The following is an 18842-nucleotide window of genomic DNA, read 5'->3' as shown; positions in this document are numbered from 1 at the left end:
TGCCCTAAGTATGACCAAAGCTATTACCACATCTGGGGTTTATCTGTACCCCTCCCTAGCTTTTTTTGTCTCTTAGAACTTTAATTTCACTTTGCTTTGTGCATTTTTTGTGATCTTCAAAACCTTCTGCTCTTTCCCTGCATGCTTCTCCAAAGGTCCTTGTTGCTAGCTCAGAATTTCTCTACCTTTTTGTATATCTATAAAATAATTCCTTCAGAGTATTCTAGGCACACTCTTTTTTCCATCCCTGATCCAGGGTTGCCACTTTCTTTTAGTTTAGAGTATAATGTCTACAACTAAGCCTTGGGAATGAACAGACTATCTTTACACTGAGGGACTGTATTTTCCATTGATTCTGAAAGTGAGAGACACAAGGACCCACAATCAAAAGTGCTACCACCTATGTAGGATAAAGTCTCTCATGTTGCAGGACCATTTGTAGTAGGCAGATTCTATGAAGGATAAAAATTTTGTAGAAAAACATTTGCCTTACTAAAACAACAATCACAAACAAAAAACAAGAAGAAGAAAACCCAGTCTACGCTCTATTCCACTAATTATTTTTCCGTGAAAGGAATCATAGCGTAGTGGTTAGGAGCACAAGCTTTGGAGTCCACCAGAGTTGACCCCAGCTTAGGTTTTAAGCAGGGGTGTGAATGCCATCACTTTACCTTTTTAAGCCTCAGTTTCCTCATGTCAGTGGAGACTATTTTTATCTACTTCATGGATTGTTGTATGGACTACATAAAATATTACTGGTTTCTCACTCAAAACCTAGCATATAGACTTTTAAGTATGGTAAGTTTTCTTATTTTATACTATGTAATTACCTTATTGTTTGTGTTTTCGCCATTTCATCACTGTACTCACATATAATTTTAAACTTCTTCCTTAGAACTTTCTAAAATATGCACAATATTTTTAGATTCTGACCTATACTTTCCAGCCTTTTATTTCACCACTCTGTTGCTCATACTCTCTTCCCCCTAAGAAACAGTTAGGACTATGGTTTTAAAATATTTTCTGATCATTTGCAACGTATTTTTCACTGATGGTCTATGAAAATCTTTTAGGAACTCATTGATTTCCTATAAATTTTTTTGTGCTTATATACATGTACACACACAAATTCTACAGATAACTGTATATTTAAACACTCATATAATGTATATATTAAAAATAAATATAAGTATTCATTTCTATAATTTCTTGTGCTTATATACACATATACACACAAATTATACAAATAACTGACATATTTAAACACATATATAATTTATACATAAATTATATATGTGTTATTATATATATTACATTCCCGCTTTTAGGACCTCAGCACAAAAATCAGTCTTCCCCATGGAATGAAAGAAACATAAAACAATTATCAAAATATTGTTAGGAATACTATACCAAGAACTAAAGTAAAATAACTCAAATCCCTAGTTACACTGAGGTATTTCTACATGTCTATGTACTCTCCATCATGTTTGAATTTCCAGAAGCAGATCATAAAGTTATCAGTGTCATCTTGTGATGATCTAGATAAACCCTTTCAAAAGGGAGTGTTGGCTTTTAGGCCAAGAGGTTGAGCCTCAACAAAATTCTATCTTGGTGCTCACACAGCTCATCCAATCACAGTATCCCTTTTTTACCCAAACCCTTCATTCCCTCACTCCTCCACTCCATGTTTATGCTTAATATAATCAGTGTTTTAAGCTTAGTTTTCATTCACCAACGGCAGAGCTCTATAAATTCTTCAAATGAAACACATTAGCATCCATAAATATTATTTGGTGTTTATACTACATTGTATTTTTTTATAAGTCTTTGTGTTATTTAGATGAATAGTCCATACTTTTGGTTCATGGTTTTGCGTGCCATCATGACAGATCCCAAAAATTCAACAAAAAGAAGAGGATCAGTTCCAAGGTCTGCTACCAGTATAAGGATAAGACTTGAGTATTCATCAACGTTAGGAAATTTTTAAAGTCCACACACACTCTGGTAATTATGTCTGCTCCAAATGACACTAGCAAACATGTACAGTATTATTGAAGAATATTTGTAGTTATAATTATATTAACTATAATTTATAATAATTTATTTTCTAAATCTAATAAATTCCATTTTAACAAAATAACATCTGCAAATTATTCAAACTCATTAAACCCCCAAATGAAAATATAATCAAAGTAAAATAATTATAAGGCATGTTGGCTTTTGCCAAGTAATGTTTCCATTTAGATAGTGAGGTCCCAGTCCTCTACAACACAGAGTCTTAGATACTCATGTTCACATAGTATTTTTTTTTTCTTGAGACAACGTCTCACTTTGCCACCCAGGCTGGACAGCAGTGATGCAATCATGGCTCTCTGTAACCTTGACCTGCTGGGATCCAGTGATCTTCCCCCCTCAGCCTCCTCAGAAGCTGGGACTACAGGCACATGACACCATGTTTAGCTAATGTTTAGAAACAATTTTTGCAGAGATGGGGTCTTGCTATGTTGCCCAAGCTGGTCTTGAACTCCTGGCTTCAAGTAGATTCTCTGCCCTCAGCCTTCCAAAATGTTGTGATTATAAGTGTGTACCACTGCACTTGATCATATAGTCTGTTTAAAAAAATAAACAACTGTGCAAAAATATTTAACATTTGAACTAACAATACATATAAAATGGTATTTAAAAACATTAAAACATATAATCACTTTCAAAGGCTTAAGGTTTTAAATTTAACAGAAAAGAGAATGAAACAATTTTGATGAAAATGATGCAAGTGTTCATGCACAGATTTAATTTTCTCTCAAACAGCAGGATACCTTGGACCCAGTATAATGGACTCTCATACACCATCATACAATGAAGAAACAATGCTTTCAGAGAATTATCTTTAGGTGAAGAAATTAAAAATGTCAGAGTAAGAAATATACTGTACATAAACATACACATGAAAAGCCTAAAAATCCAGCTGTGACAAGAGACTTACAACTGAATCAAATGCAATTTGAGAAAACCTACAAAACATTTGCTTTCTGTAATCTCTACATATAACTTTAGAAACAGAGATTTTTGCCCTGGACTGGTATAACTAAAACACCCAAAACTTTTACTAACAGCATTTAGCGTAAAGGTGCTGATTTCCTTGGCATATAAATTTTTTGTCTCATTTTCTTTTTCTTTACCAAATCCACCTATCTGATTAAATATACTGAGTAAATTTTAATTTTTTTTAACGCTGCTTTCTGAGTGTTCTTTGCTATAAGTCCATCTTGTTCTGAAACCTCTGTTTTGATATCCTCCCCATAATTATTTTCTCCTTCATATTTTCCTTGATTTGTATTTAATCAGTATTTTAGCTTATGTCTACCGAAATCACATGATCTAGAATAAGAATGTTTTTTGTATCTCTCAACTGACTTCCAGGAGTGGTCTCAGCTTGCTGGTGAAGTGAAATGCCTCATAGAACCTGGCTTTTACTTTCTCTAGAGCTCTTTTCTTCCCTCCTACGACCACATCTCCTACAACCATATCCTGTTCAAATCTACAATCATAAATTTTTATCTTGTTTCTTGAATTCCTACGGAAGGAATCTGAGGAATTTCTTCTACTGGAAAAATGTCTTTCTGATTTATATGGCTTTTCTGCTTTGCTACTACTTGTCTCGGTTTTATCAGTATTACAAAAATCTCTTGGCTCTTCAGACCTGTCTCCAAAATAATACAGTATTTCACCTGAAGATGGAGAGAGTATCTATCTTTCTCTTTACTCATGTTTTTTGATATTGTAACTTATCCCTGCTTTTCCAGTAGTTTTTCCACTTCTTGCTTTTGGTTAAGAAAAGATGCTAAAGTATTAGTTGAAACTGGGTTTCACCTTTCCTACTCTGTCTATCTGGTTTGGGGATACCCTAAGCGAATGTCTCTTCGAATTTCAAGCAGACTTGGAACAGTTCCTCTTACGTTTCTTATGCTTTTTGTGACTGGAAGAGAATGAGGATGATGCAGAAACAGATTCATCAGCAGAAGAAACAGGAAGAGGAAGTAGTTGATTTTCTTTTTTCTTTAGCCTTTCTCCCTCCCTCTCTCTCTCTTTTTTTTTTTTTTTTTTTTTGAGATGGAGCCTTACTCTGTTGCCCAGGCTAGAGTGCAGTAGTGCAATTTCAGCTCACTACAACCTCCACCTCCTGGGTTCAAGTAATTCTCCTGTCTCAGACTCTCGAGTAGCTGGGACTACAGGTGCATACCACCATGCCCAGCTAATTTTTTGTATTTTTCAGTAGAGACGGGCTTTCACCATGTTGGCCAGGCTGGTCTCAAACTCCTGACCTCAAGTGATCTGCCCGCCTTGGCCTCCCAAAATTCTGGGATTACAGGCATAAGCCACCGAGCTGTGTCCCTTGTTCTCTTTTAAGAGCTTATGTAACTTTCTTCACGTGTTTCTATTTTCTTTGTTTTCTGCTTTTCTTCCTTTTCAGCCTGTTTTTTCTCTGTACTTATTTATGAAGTTTCTGCGAAGCATTTTTTACATCTTTCAAAGTCTCATCCAAAGCCCAAGCTTTCTTCCAGTGACTTTCAGCATTTAAAAACTTTTCTTCTTCTAACTACCCTCTTCTTTCTACAAGTGTCTGTGAGTTGGAGAGTTTTGTAATGTAAGCTCAAAATGTTCTGTTGCTTTGTTCAGACTTCCCTTTAGTGTGTTTAATCCTTCATGAACTGCCAGTGTTTTATTTGTTTGTTTCTAGAGCTTTATTGTATTCATTCACAGCATCCGCATGGCATCCAATCTTAAACTGTAATCTTCACACATTTTAAAGCCCAAGATGCATATTGTTACTTTCTTAATGCAGAAACAAAATTGTCTTAAGAGAAATTATTGCTCTGCAGGCCTTTTATTAAAGATGGTGGATGGTTGCAGCAACACGAATGGAACTGGAGTACATTACCCTAAGTGAAATAACTCAGAAACAGAAAGTCAAATACCGCATGTTCTTCCTTCTAAGTGGGAGCTAAACAATGTGTACACATATAGAGTAGAATAACAGACATTAGGGACTCAGGAGGGTGGGATGGTAGAAGGAGGGTGAGGAAAAAAAAAAGAGAGAGAAAAAAATTACCTATTGGGTACAATGTTCATTATTTGTGTGATGGGTACACTAATAGCCCAGACTTCACCAGTGTGAAATATATCTATGCAACAAAACTGCACTTGTACCCCCTCAATGTGTTTTTGGTGGTGGTGTTTTTTTTTTGTTTGTTTGTTTGTTTTTGTTTGTTTGTTTTTAGATGGAGTCTTGCTCTGTCACCCAGGCTGGAGTGCAGTGGCACACTCTGGGCTCACTGCAACCTCCGCCTCTCAGATTCAAGTGATTCTCCTGCCTCAGCCTCCTGAGTAGCTGGGATTACAGGCATGCACCACCACGCCTGGCTAATTTTTGTATTTTTAGCAGAGACATGGTTTCACCATGTTGGTCAGGCTGGTCTTGAACTCCTGACCTCTTGATCCGCCCACCTTGGCCTCCCAAAGTGCTGTGATTACAGGCATGAGCCACCATGCCTGGACCTAAATATGTTTTTTTAAGGTGGTGGATTATATTAGTCTATTCCTACTTTTTCTAGAAAAAAATTACTCCTCGATTAACAAATCCCACTGAACTCTGCATGATATTTTTATAGGCTCCAAAGAATTGTTATTTAGTTCAACACACCTCCTGTAGCACAAAGGAAGTTCTTCAGGGCTAATTACACCTAATTTAATACCAGATAGGTGTGGTGGAAGAGACGAGGTATCCAGAGACAGTGCAAGCTTTGCATGGCATCTATCAATATCCTTGATTCCAGCTTGAATGATGTCACCAGTTTGATAGTAAGATAAAGAACCCCTATGGTTACTGTGAGAAGACACATTTCTTAATGGACAAAGACCTGTGATTTCTAAGTGGAATGTATCTCCTATGATGCTACTTCATCAACAAATCAACACCATGAAAAATTAAAATTCCTGTATAAAACTAGTTTTTCCAATCACTAAGTCACCATGCTCAATAGTTTGGAAAACAGCTCTCTCCAATCTACATTAGGTATCTCCATAAATAGTTTTGGGGTGACAATGATTTCCCGCTTATTGCTGGTCCCTAAGTGTTACATCACATGTTTTTGTTTCCTTAACCTTGTCCATAACTCTTTAGATAATATTTTTATTAAGCTCACTCAGTTACAGCCTTTGTGTTTGCCTTTTATTTCCTGCTATTCCATTGACTGATACATTATGGAAAGGAGGAGAAATTGGGAGGGACCAGATGAAGGCAACCATTGGCATTGGGATGCAGTTTCAGTGGTGGAGCAGATGCAGCTAAAAAGGCAGAAAGCAGAATTCAGAAAATATGGGCACAGTCTCGGTGCCGTGGCTGATGCCTGTAATCCCAGCATTTTGGGAGACTGAGCAGGAGAATCACTTGAGGCCAGGAGTTCAAGACCAGCCTGAGCAACATACCAAGACCTCGACTCTACAAAAAATTAAAAAATTAGCCAGGTGTGTTAGCACGTGCCTGGAGTCTCAACTACCTGGGAGGCTGAAGCAAGAGGCTGAGCCCAGGAGATCGAGATTGCAGTGGGCTATGATCACACTACTGCACTCCACTCTGGGTGACAGAGAGAAACCCTGTCTCAAAAAATAAAATAAAATAAAAATCTTCTTGAGAAGACAATAGGGTCTCCCGATAGAGACCTGGGAAATTTCTTAGTACCTTCAGTGATTCATTTAAAAATAATTAGTAAAGTTGGTCATTCTTCCCTCTATTTTGTTACCGTTCATCCGTTTCATTCGAGAGTGATATCCTTTGATTTTCCTTACACTTTGGAGGTTTCTGGGCCCAGTGTACCCTGCATAATAATGACAATTATGCTTTAAGATATGTTTTCAAGACAGTGTTTACCAACTTGTTGATAAGCTTTTTGTCAGCCTATCTAATGAAGAACCATGAGTTACAGACTTATCAGGAATCAGGTAATCAAAAACAAGTTTATTCCCACTACTTTATTTTCACATATTTATTGTGAGATACTTTTGCTAAATGGGTCTGTAGAAATTTCACGCTTTATGTCCCTTTCTGTCTTTAATAAGACACGTTCAATAGAATTAGAGCCCACCCAAATCCAGTATAATCTCACTTAAAAACAAACAACAACAACAAAGAAAAACAAAAAACAAAAACAAAAACAAAAAAGAAAAGGTCTTGCTATGTTACTGAGGATGGAGTGCAGTGGAAAGATCATAGCTCACCACAAACCTTGAACTCCTGAATTTAAATAATCCTCTTGCCTCAGCCTCCTGAGTAGCTTGAACTACAGGGATTTATCCAGCTAATTTTTTATTTTTCAGTAGAGACAAGTTCTTGTTATGTTGCTCAGGCTGGTGTTGAGCTCCTGGCCCCAAGCAATCCTCCTGCCTTGGCCTCCTAAAGAGCTAGGATTACAAGCATGAACCACTATACTCGTCTCTATAATCTCATCTTGATTCTTACATGGGCAAAAATCTTATTTCCAAATAAGGTCACATTCTAAGGCTCTGGGTGGGCATGAATTTTGCGGGCATGGGAGGGTGGGGTTCTCTATGAACCTGTTTCAAGGCCATTCAACTTCATGAGTTGCTAGGTACAGGGTTGCCTTTCTGTCAGGCGAGCTGGTGTGGGCTCAGCAGGTAGTACAGACAGGCTTCCACAAGCGGCAGAAATGCCAAAGCAGCCAAGACACTGGGGACTTAAGGAGGCAAGGGCAGCCTGTGTGCAAGAGAAGCAGAAGCAGCAGATGTTGTTTTTAGCTGTGAAAGATTTTCTGAACTGAAAATTAAACAGAGGAATTCTAAGACTTTGGTGGGGTTTTTTTTTTTTTTTTGTCTGTTTGTTTTGATTTTTTTTCAAAACCTTTGACTTCTTTCCCTTTTTGAAATGCTTTGTTTTCTGTTGTCTATTGAAGCTCATTCTCCTTGCTTCTCTCACATTGGATCTCAGATTTCTTTCCTGGCATGTTTGCCTACACCAGACCCTAATGGCCGCTGTCCTGAACCCACCTTCCTCTTTTCATGATTATAAATTGTAGCAGATGATACATTACATGAATGTATCATAATTTACTTAGCCAATATCCTATTGAGGGTCATTTATATGTTTTGAATTTGGGGCTATTGCATATCATACTCTGGCAGACAAATGTGTATGTATACACACACAAGGTACAGATCATATATATTGAAAATAAATATATTATTACACATGTAATTATTTTCTTACAGTGAGTTCCTGGGAATGTCTACAGACATTCCTGTTTGTCACACCTGAGTTGTGATCTAGTAGGTAGAACCTAGGGATGCTGCTTAACATTCTGCAATGCACAGAACATCCACCCCCACTCCGCCCACAATCCCAACGAAGACTGTTCAGGCCCAAAATATCAATAGTGACGAGGCTGACAAATCCTGTCTATATCCCTACTCTTGACAGTCACAAGGTGAAGCCCAGGAATTTCAGGTCTTTGTTTCTGTACTCTAACGCACATATGGTTTTGCAAATAACCTTTTTTGTCCCATCTCCTGCCTCTGCCTATGTCCTAAAACCCTTTCCCTGTGTCCTCTGGAATTCATCAATTATCAGTAAAATACTCCTTTCTTCAAGATCTTTTCTGAATGGTGTCTTCACCTTTTTGCTCTCGTTAAACCTGGCTTCTGGTAACACTCCTACCCCTGCAACCCTCTTATGCAGTGGCTGTTTTCTCAGCTACATCCATTATACCACTGGGAGTGGAGTAGTGGCATGTTACTTGCTGTTCTCTGAAGCTTCCAACCCCATATTACTCTATCCCTAAAAACACACAGCTTTTCATCACACATCATTACATCTTAATATTTACTGTTCCTTTTGGGGGGTAGGCTCTACCTCAACCCAAGTCATTGCCCTTAGTCTATTAAAGATTCTAGTTCCTGGTTCACTGTAATTCCATGCAATAATATTCTTATTACAATTATTGGTTATTTCAGCACCGATGCAGATAATCCTTTTCACAACCTGGCCTGTCATTTCCTTGACCTTTTCTCCTCTCTATCTCAGTTACTCACTCTCTGAATTTTGTCGTGGCCAATAACAGCAGCTCCTCCATTATCTTCCTTATAAAGATCCCACTTTCCAACCCAACAGTCTCTTTTCAGTTTTTTTTCCTCCAGTACTTCAGCTCCAACAATCCTTTGGCCCCACTCCACCAGAAAAAAAGCCATTCATTCTACCAGTTGTCTCCATCTCTTATCTCTCTCAGGTCCATATTTCCTTCTGTGTCTGGCTTAAATTGCATAGTCAGTCATTAATATCTTTTGTTTGCATGTACTCTACACACCCTTGTTCTGCTTAATATTTATCTTCATCTACTCTGTGCCAACATCTGAGAAGCTGAACGTGGCTGAAGAAAAATCACACTGTTATGATTGGTCTCACCTTAATTTTTTTTTCTTTTACCAGTACCTCCAATGGGCCCCATAAAGCTTTCTAGGAATTTTGTTATATTGTGCTAATTCATTCATTCCCCTATACTCCTAGGTCAGTGATTCATGGCTATGGCTTGCCCCATGACTTGTAGCATCGGCTTTACTTGGGAAGAATGTTAGAAATGCAAACTTTTTGCCCCAGCCCAGACCTATTAAATCAGGGACTCTGGGTGTGAGGCCTACACATCTTTGCTGTAACAAGCTATATTAGTCCCTTTTCACATTGCTATAAAGAACTACCTGAGACTGCACAATTTATGAAGAAAAGAGGTTTAACTGACTCACAGTTCTGCAGGTTGTACAGGAGGCATGGCTTGGCAGGCCTCAGGAAACTTACAATCATGGCAGAAGGTGAAGGGGAAGCCAGCATATCTTACATGGTGGGAGCAGGAGGAAGAAAGAGCGAAGATGCAGGTGCTACACACTTTTAAACAACCAGATCTCACGCGAATTCAATCATGAGAGGGCACTAGGGGGTTGGTTCTAAACCATTAGAAACCACCCCCATGATCCAATCACCTCCCTTGAACATTGAGAATTACAATTCAACGTGAGATTTGGATGGGGAAACAGAACCAAACCATATCACAAGCCCTCCTGGTGATTCTGATGCACACTCAGGCTGGAGAGCCCAAGTGCTAGCTCCTACCAGAGAGTTAAATCTGACTCATCACCAGTTTTGCTTGTTTTAATTTTTTAAGTAGTTGAATTGAGACATAACTCATATACCATAGAATTTACCTATTTAAAGTGTACAATTCAATGGCTTCTAGTATATTCACAGACTTGTGTAAACTTTACCAAAACCAATTTTAGAACATTTTCATCACCAAAAAAAAAAAAAGAGAGAGAAATCCCATGCCCTTGAGCTGTTGTCTCTCAATCCCCTCATCTTTTCCATCTTTAGGTCTAAAGTTGATTTTGAATTAATTTTTATGTACAGTGTGGAGTAGGGGCCCAAGTTCATTCTTTGCTTGTGCTAGTCAATTGTTGCTGCCTGTTTTCATAAACAATGTTTTACTGAAACTTAGCCACACCCAGTCATTTACATATTATCTATAGATGCCTTAATACTACAACTACAGAGTGTGTAGTTGAGACAGAGACTGTATGGCTTAGAAAGCCCAAAATGTTTGTTAGCTAGTCTTCTGCAGAAAAAGCTTGCTGACACCTGTCCTAAAGGATGACTTTGTATTTTCTTGTTTCCTCAAACCTCCAATACTTTCTTTGCACCTGACTATCAGCTGAAGGCTCTGCTGATGACTTTGTGAAATTTAAAATGATTGTTAAATAGAAGAGCATTTCCACAAGTTCCCATCACTAGATGTATCAACTCTGTTACATCTAAGCTCATATTCTTTACCTTCTTCCTTGCTTCTACTTAAGACCAACCCTCCACTTGTGTATGAGGTCACATACCATTAATTTTCCACTCTTTTGAATCATTCCCATCAGCATACAGACATGCTATAATATTAATCATCATTAAGAATAACTTTTCCTGATCTCACTTTTCTTCCTGCAGTAACCACTATGTTTATCCCCCTTTACTATAATACTCCATGGAAGGAATGTCTCTATTTACTATGTAATTCTCTTTATATCTCTTTTTAAAACTTATTTAAGTTTTATTTCCATGCCTGTTGATTGGAACTACTCAACTCCACACCTCAAAGCAATAAGAGCCATCTATGACAAACCCGAACCAATCATACTGAATGAGCAAAAGCTGGAAGCATTCCCCTTGAAAACCAGCACAAGGCTGATGCCCTCTCTCACTACTCCTATTCAACATAGTATTGAGAGTCCTGGCCAGAGCAATGTGGCAAGAGAGAGAGATAAAGGGCATCCAAATAGGAAGAAAGAAAGTCAAAACATACCTGTTTGCAGATAACATGATTCTACATCTAGAAAACCCAATAGTCTTGGCCCAAAATCTCCTTAAGCTGATAAACAACTTCAGTGAAGTTTCAGGGTACAAAATAAACATACAAAAATTACTAGCATTCCTACACTCCACTTACAGTCAAGCTGAGAACAAAATCAGGAATGCAATCCCATTCACAATTGCCATGCACAAAAAATAAAATACCTAGGAATACAGCTAACCATGAAGGTGAAAGATTTCTACAATCAGAATTACAAAATTCTGCTCAAAGAAATCAGAGATGACAGGAACAAATGGAAAAACATTTCATGCTCTTGGATAGGAAGAATCAATATTGTTAAAATGGTCATACTGCTTGATATTGTTTGGCTCTGTGTCCCTACCCAAATCTCATCTCCGATTGTAATCCCCATAATGCTCACATGTCGAGAGAGAAAACCGGTGGGAGGTGATTGGACCATGGGGGCAATTTCCCCCATGCTGTTCTCATGAGAGTGAGTGAATTCTCATGAGATCTGATGATTGTATAAGCGGCAGTTTCCCCTTCTCTCACCTGCTGCCAGGTAGGACATGCCTGCTTCTCCTTGCGCCATGATTGTAAGTTTCCTATCACCTCCCCAGCCATGCAGAACTGTGAGTCAATTACATCTCTTTCCTTTGTAAATCACCCAGTCTCAGGCAGTTATTTATAGCAGTGTGAGAATGGACTAATACACTCCCCAAAGCAATTTATAGATTCAATGCTATTCCTACCCAACTGCCAATGACATTTTTGACAGAACTAGGAAAAACGATTTTAAAATTCATATGTAACCAAACAAGAGCCCAAATAGCCAAGGCAATCCTAAGAAAAAGAACAAAACTGGAGGCATAACACTACCTGACTTCAAACTATACTACAGGGCTACAGTAACCAAAACAACATGGTACTGGTACAAAAACAGACTCAGACCAATAAAACAGAATAGAGAGCCCAGAAATAAGGCCACACACCTACAACCATCTGATCTTTGACAAAGCTGACAAAAAGCAATGGGGAAAGGATTTCCTAGTTAATAAATGGTGCTGGGATAATTGGCTAGCCCAATGTAGAATATTGAAACTCGACCCCTTCCTTATACCATACACAAAAATCAACTCAAGATGGATTAAAGACTTAAACATAAAACCAAAAACTAGAAAAACTCTGGAAGACAACAGACATAGGAACTGGCAAAGATTTTATGATGGAGACATCAAAAGCAATTGCAACAAAAGCAAAAATTAACAAATGGGATTTAATTAAACTAAAGAGATTCTGCACAGCAAAAGAAACTATCAACAGTGTAAACAGACAACTACAGAACGTGAGGAAATTTTTGCAAACGATGCATCTGACAAAGTTCTAATATCCAGTATCTGTAAGGAACTTAAACAAATTTACAAGAAAAAAAAACCCATTTAAAACTGGGCAAGGCATCAATAACAGACTGGATAAAGAACATATGGTACATATACACCATGGTATACTATGCAGACATAAAATCAATGAGATCATGTCCTTTGCAGAGACATGGATGGAGCTGGAGGCCATTATCCTTAGCAAACTAACACAGGATCAGAATACCAAATACGGCATATTCTCACTTATAAGTGGAAGCTAAATGATGAGAACACATGAACAGATAGCGAGAACAAGACACACTGTGGTCTTTTGGAGGGTCGAGGGTGGGAGGAAAAAGAGGATCAGGGAAAATAACTAATGGGTACTAGATTAATACTTATGTGATGAAATAATATTACAACAAACCTCCATTACACAATTTACCCATGTAACAAACCTGCACTTGTACCCCTGAACTTAAAAGTTAAAACAAAAATGGACAAAGGTCATGGGCAGCCACTTTTCAAAAGAATACATATGTGTAGCCAACACGCATATGAAAAACAGCTCAACATCACTGATCATTAGAGAAATGCAAATCAAATTTTATTTCTTCATTAGACTTCCAGGAAACTACATTTTCCTGGAAATGTGGTTCTAAAGCCTTTTAAAATAAACTTCTACTCTTGCTCTGAAACTTGCTTCAGTCTCTTTTTCTTCCTTATGCCCCTCAGTTGAATTATTTCTTCTGAGAAGGCAAGAACTGAGATTGCTGCAGACCCATAAGGATTAGCCACTGGTAACTTGGATATTATTTACTGGTTAACATAATGAAAATCTCAAACCTGAGTTGTTCGCAACCAAACTCCTGATCTTTCTCCTACCCTGCCCTTCAAGTGTCTTCCCCATTTTAGTGAAAGGCAACTTATTGCTTCTAAATTGTTGAGGCCTAAAATCTTAGTGTTACTATTGACTCCTCTTTCTTTTCAAATTCCACATCTGAAAGTTGGCTGGGAAAGTTTTACAGAGAAAATGTTTGTTTGTTTTTTTAATTTTCTGTCTGGAGGGCAAAGGCCTAGCTGCAGGCATTCTGGAAGCAAAGAGAGGAAGGGGTTTAAGGTTCCCTATGCAGTAAGTAAACTTTGGCTCAATCCTCCTATTGTCAGCCCCTCATCCTCCACTCACTTTATTTTTATCCACCTTCCCTCATTTTGTTCCTTTTTCATTTCTCTGTTTTCTCCAGGTCCAAATCTACTTCTTCACATAACTGCACAGATCCCTCAGACCCCCACTGTGTGTAGGGCAGCTAGTTGATCCTGGTGGATTTCAAAGACACAGAACTCAAGTCTCTGACTTTTAGAAGTAAAAACATTAGAGCTGGGAGCAGTGGCTCAGGCCTGTAATCCCAGCACTTTGGGAGGCTGAGGCAGGTGGATCACCTGAGGTCAAGAGTTTGAGACCAGCCTGGCCAACATGATGAAACCCCTGTCTCTGCTAAAAATACAAAAACCTAGCCGGACGTGGTGACGGGCACCTGTAATCCCAGCTACTCGGGAGGCTGAGGAAGGCGAATCATTTGAACCTGGGAGGCAGAGGTTGCAGTGAGCCGAGATCATGCCATTGCTTTCCAGTCTGGGCAACAAAGGGAAACTCCATCTCAAAAAAAAAAAAAAAAAAAGAAGTAAAAACATTAGTGATTAGTGTGGTGCTTGTCTTGACACATCTTTGGCATATTAGGCATTCAGTTTCTTAGGATAGAAGGAGTATTTATCTTAACCATGTTTACAGAACAATTAAGAAACATTTTGGAATTAACCTGTGTATATAGGTGCAGACAACACTCTGTTTATTAAATTCTTGCCTTTTGTGTGTGTGTGTGTGTGTGTGGCTTACTGTTGTTTTGTTTTAGAATCTTGGGGTTGTTCAATAATAGTAAATAAGACAAAAATGTCTGTTTCTATCATGGGCAGTATCAACAGTTTACCATCCAATGACAGCATCCTCCTCTGCTTTTCTTTTTCTGTCCCTTTTAAATTCTATTATGTCTGTTTCTGAGGAACTACACAGATGGCAATTATCATGAGAGTCAGTTGAATGTTGGGGATACTTTCTCCATTTTACTTTACACTTTTTTGCTGTGGCCTTGCCTATACTTCGATTATTTTTCTTAGCTGCTACTTCTTACATGGCTATGTGTGTGTGTGTGTGTGTGTGTGTGTGTGTGTGTATACGTATATATATACACACGTATATATATATACACGTATATATATATACTTGTATATATATATAATATACGTATATATATATATATATATATTCCCCCATCTGTTCATGTGTTCTCATCATTTAGCTTCCACTTATAAGTGAGAACATGCCATATATACATATATATATATTCTTTTTATTTCCTTCTCATCTCAATAGTGAAATGACTACTGTAAAATGTTGCTTTCATTCAGTTGATCCAGACTGAGACTGGAAGGAAAAATCCCGACTCCTCTTTTATTTCCTGAGAAAAGGAAAATAGTTCAGAGTAGTCTGAGGAATGTGAGTTGTGCAAAATTTATCAGGCCCAGAGAGTCATGAGTATAGAACCTACCCATAGTGGTGGTGGTGGAGGAGGACAATTATTTAAAGCAATTTTTTTCCTAACTAGCTGCCTTATCCATTATCTCCATGTTCCTGGGATTTGTGATACAAAGAACAATGTATGGCCAATCAATAGCAATAATGTAAATTATTGGTAAATAACTTAGGAACTGCCTTTTCCTTTCCTTTAAAAATTTACTTGTACTTTACAGCAGGTACACTGCTAATGGGAGTGTATATTCGGGGCAAGTTGAATATATGCTTTCTGGTTCTAGTCCTCAAACTTCAACCAAATAAACTCTTCACTTATATTAAGTTTGCCTCAGTTTTTTCCTTTAGGTCGACACTCCTAAACCTGGTCTGTTAGCTGTCTCCAGCTCAACCCCCAGAAAGATTACTTGTGTGGTTTATTTGTGCTTTAATTTTTCCCATCTTCTTCCCCAATCTTTTCTTAGTTCTTTAAAACATCTTTTCTTTTGAGACTTTCGCTCAAAAGAAGATGGGGAAGGGAACACTGGATTTTCTTCCTGGATTTGCATACATTAGATCCATTATGTCAGTGAGATATATCCTGAAATTTGCATTCTCCAAATTTGCTTACATTATTATAAAATATAACTGTCATGCATTCATTACAGTGAAGTGTAACTGAAAATTCAAAAGTCCTGATAGACTTGTGGTAACAGTTACTAAGCGGGCAGTTACGAGCAGCAAATCTGCTGAGTGAGGTGTACCGCACGTGTAACTTTCAAAAGAAGCCACAGACTCTTGGGAAGTTTTTTTAAAACATTAGAAGCCAATAAAAGTTGGCCCTAAAATGCCAAGAGGCTTGGAATTTTCTTGGAATTTTTTCAAGAAGGATTCCCTAAATATGACTAATGACTAATGGCAGAGGAGGTAAACTAGGAATTCATTTTCTTTCCTTCTTTCATCTAAGGGTGGTGGTCGTGGGGGAGAACAGTCCTGGTTGCAGGAAGTGAGATTTAGATTTACCTGTGGGTGGTTCCTGCTCTTGTTTTACCTGAATTGATTTTTAAATTCTTTGCAGGTAAAAAATGTGTGTGTCATTTACAAGATAATATGAGAGTTAGGCAACAATAGTAATTGTCATTTAAAAACTTTTCTAAATTACTTCTTATTTTGAATTTGCAGTTTCTGCCTATAAGACAGTTCTATTTACAGTAAGTAGAATAATTTATTAGGGTGGGCATATCATAGATGATATTGTAAAAATTGCTGTTCATTTAAGAAATACAATTAGTCTTGACTTGATGTCATCCATAGGTTCTTGGAAACTATGACTTTAAGCAAAATGACATATATATATATGTATGTAATGAAACCATTTTTTCTCATCAATGTTATAACAAAACTATATTGAATAAAATTATGCTATTCAATGACCTGCTGCATGTTGTTTTGCTTAAAGTCACAGTTTCCAAGAACGTGTTGATGATGTTAAGTGAGGACTTACTGTATAAAATTTTGAGAAATAAATGGAACACATTTAGGAGCATGCTGGATTTCTTCCTCCTTCTCCTCTCAAATACCTACTTGTTTTATCTTTATAGAAAAACTTATTTAAAAGTGAGACTGGGTTCCAAATGCAATGAAAGGTGAGGGGGTGATAAAACAGGACAAACTAGTAAGCTTTAACATTAGCTCACATATATTAAGAACATGGCTCATTTAATCTTGACAACCGTATGATCTCCACTGTCCTGATGGGAGAAAGCGAGACTTAAAGAGACAAAGTGACTTGCTAGTGAGAGGCAAAGAAGGGATTAAATCTAAGTCCCATTCACTCTGGTGCTCAAGTGCCAAACCACTACCTTTCAGGACCTCACAGGAAGAACCAGACGAAAATAGAGAATGACTGGGGAAGAGAGAAAACCAAAGTAGGTGGGAGAAAGAGAGGCAGCCTGAGTGGCTAGAATCAACTTTCCAATTTCAGGAGCATGGACTCAGCAGCCAATGTGGATGGAAGAGGTCTCCCTTATTAAAAACATTTGAGGGATTGACTGCAGGAGCTGACCTGAGGGGTATCCAAGGTTTGTTTTTGTCTCTCATCTGTTATCCCTTTTCATTATAAAGAAATTTCTGAGATCTGTCACACTCATTACAACAAATGTCACTACACTGAAAAATGTTTGAAATTCCTCATTTCAAGAACCAGTATTTCTCATGTGTATATTTTGCAAAATTCCTAAAGTAAAGCAAGAGAGAAGCACACTGAGCCTCAGGTCCTTGTTGGAGTCATGATGGTCCAGGGCCCTTTCCCAGCTTTTCCTAATTAGGAATTAAATTTCAGCAGTTTTTCCATGAGTGTTCAACCATTTGCAGTGGGATTCACAGTGACCAGTCATACGATTCATTCATTTCAACAAGTAGTTGCTGAAAACATTTTGTGTTGAATATTCTCCTTTGAACCCTCTAGAATTTCTGTCCTTTTCTGCACCTGCTCTGCCCCCAGAATGGGAGATGACCTTTTTGGACTTCACTAACAATCTGGCTCTATTTATGTCCAAATAGTAGAAGCCACCAGCAGGAGATGAAGGGGCAGGAGGACAGTGAAGTAAGATTATTCCTTCCCTATGGAAGAACAGGGGTCTGCAAACTGTAGCCCAGAGGCCCTATCTGCCCTGCAGCCTACTTTTGTAAATTAAGTTTTATCAAAACACAGCCACACACATCCATTTAAATATGGCCTATAGCTGCCTTTTACATTCCAGCCAGCAGAGTTGAGTAGTCATGACATGACAGAGATGGTGTGATCTGTGAAGCCTAAAATATTTATTTTCTGGCCCTTTACAGAAAAAAGTTTGTTGACCCCTGCCTTAGGTAGGTTCCTCTTCAGGTAGGATTAATCTTTTTTGTTTGTTTTTGAGATGGAGTCTCACTCTTGTCACCCAGGCTGGAATGCAGTGGTGTGATCTCGGCTTACTGCAACCTCCTCCTCCCGGGTTCAAGCGATTCTCCTGCCTCAGCCTCCCAAGTAGCTGGGATTACAGGCCCATGCCACCATGCCTGGCTAATTTTTGTATTTTTAGTAGAGACAGGGTTTCACCATGTTGGCCAGGCTGGTCTCAAACTCCTGACCTCAGGTGATCTGCCCACCTTGGCATTCCAAAGTGCTGGGATTACAGGCATGAGCCACTGTGCCCGGCTGGCAGGATTAATCTTTAGGCAGCTTTATTCCTGTCACAAACCACTACTGTTGGTTGAATGGCACTCTCTATAGCTACAGCTACAGCTACACTACAGGTAGAACTATTCCTGAGTTCTGGTAACTATTTCTTTCCCTGGCCCTGTTTAGGCCTACGAGTGATTGTCAGTGTTGCTAGTCCCAGGGACTACATGACACATATACTGCCACTTTCCTTTATCCCTGCATACACTCAGTCCTTTTGTGTATCCTAATTTACCCAGTTGGATTGTGCCACCTATTTCCTGCTAAGACCCCAACTGACTTATTAC

General features: G+C 38.3%; 1 long non-coding RNA gene and 1 pseudogene across 2 annotated transcripts in view; both read right to left on the bottom strand.

Moving 5' to 3' along the window:
• The window catches only part of LOC134758950 (uncharacterized), a 40540-nt gene that overhangs the window by 19386 nt on the left and 2312 nt on the right, over positions 1 to 18842 (bottom strand). The window lies entirely within an intron of this gene.
• On the bottom strand, positions 2980 to 6960 carry LOC101144234 (tetratricopeptide repeat protein 14-like; annotated as a pseudogene).

This window comes from Gorilla gorilla, chromosome 6, assembly GCF_029281585.2.
Source record: "Gorilla gorilla gorilla isolate KB3781 chromosome 6, NHGRI_mGorGor1-v2.1_pri, whole genome shotgun sequence".
Lineage (NCBI taxonomy): Eukaryota > Metazoa > Chordata > Mammalia > Primates > Hominidae > Gorilla > Gorilla gorilla.
Note: the sequence above shows the minus strand (reverse complement) of the source record. Positions and strands in the feature narration are given on the sequence as shown.